We start from the raw sequence: 556 nt of genomic DNA, 5'->3' as shown, positions 1-556 counted from the left end.
ACCGTCTATCTATCTCTCTCTCTCTCTCTCTCTCTCTCTCTCTCTCTCTCTCTCTCTCTCTCTCTCTATCTATCTATCTATCTATCTATCTATCCACCTATCTATCTCTGCCTCCCACTTTCTCTCCCTCTGTGTCTCTCACTCTGCCCCCACCCGTACTGCTTTTCGCTTCCTCTGTCCTTCTGTCTCCAAGAACTCTGTTGTCATGTATCTCTGTAGCTGGCACCTGTACCACAAGAAACATGCCTCGGCCAACACCTATACACCATTCCACATTCTGCTCTAGAAATATGGATAGCTTTCTGTCGCACCTATTTACTGTGGTTATATATAGATATTTATATATGCGTTTCTCTACAAACATAATTGAGCGTGTGTGAGAGTGTCTGTGTGTGTATGCGTATATGTGCGTGCGTGTATGTGTGTGTGTGTGTGCATGTATGTGTGTGTGCACGCGTGTGTGTGTGTGTTTGTGCCACTGTCTAAGAAGATATGCATATGTATAGTTGCATTAATCAATAGAAGAGAAATTCTGGCAAATGGTTCGACTCAAATG

Source organism: Octopus bimaculoides, chromosome 8 (assembly GCF_001194135.2).
Source record: "Octopus bimaculoides isolate UCB-OBI-ISO-001 chromosome 8, ASM119413v2, whole genome shotgun sequence".
In the NCBI taxonomy this organism is placed as follows: domain Eukaryota; kingdom Metazoa; phylum Mollusca; class Cephalopoda; order Octopoda; family Octopodidae; genus Octopus; species Octopus bimaculoides.
This window is presented reverse-complemented; position numbering follows the sequence as displayed.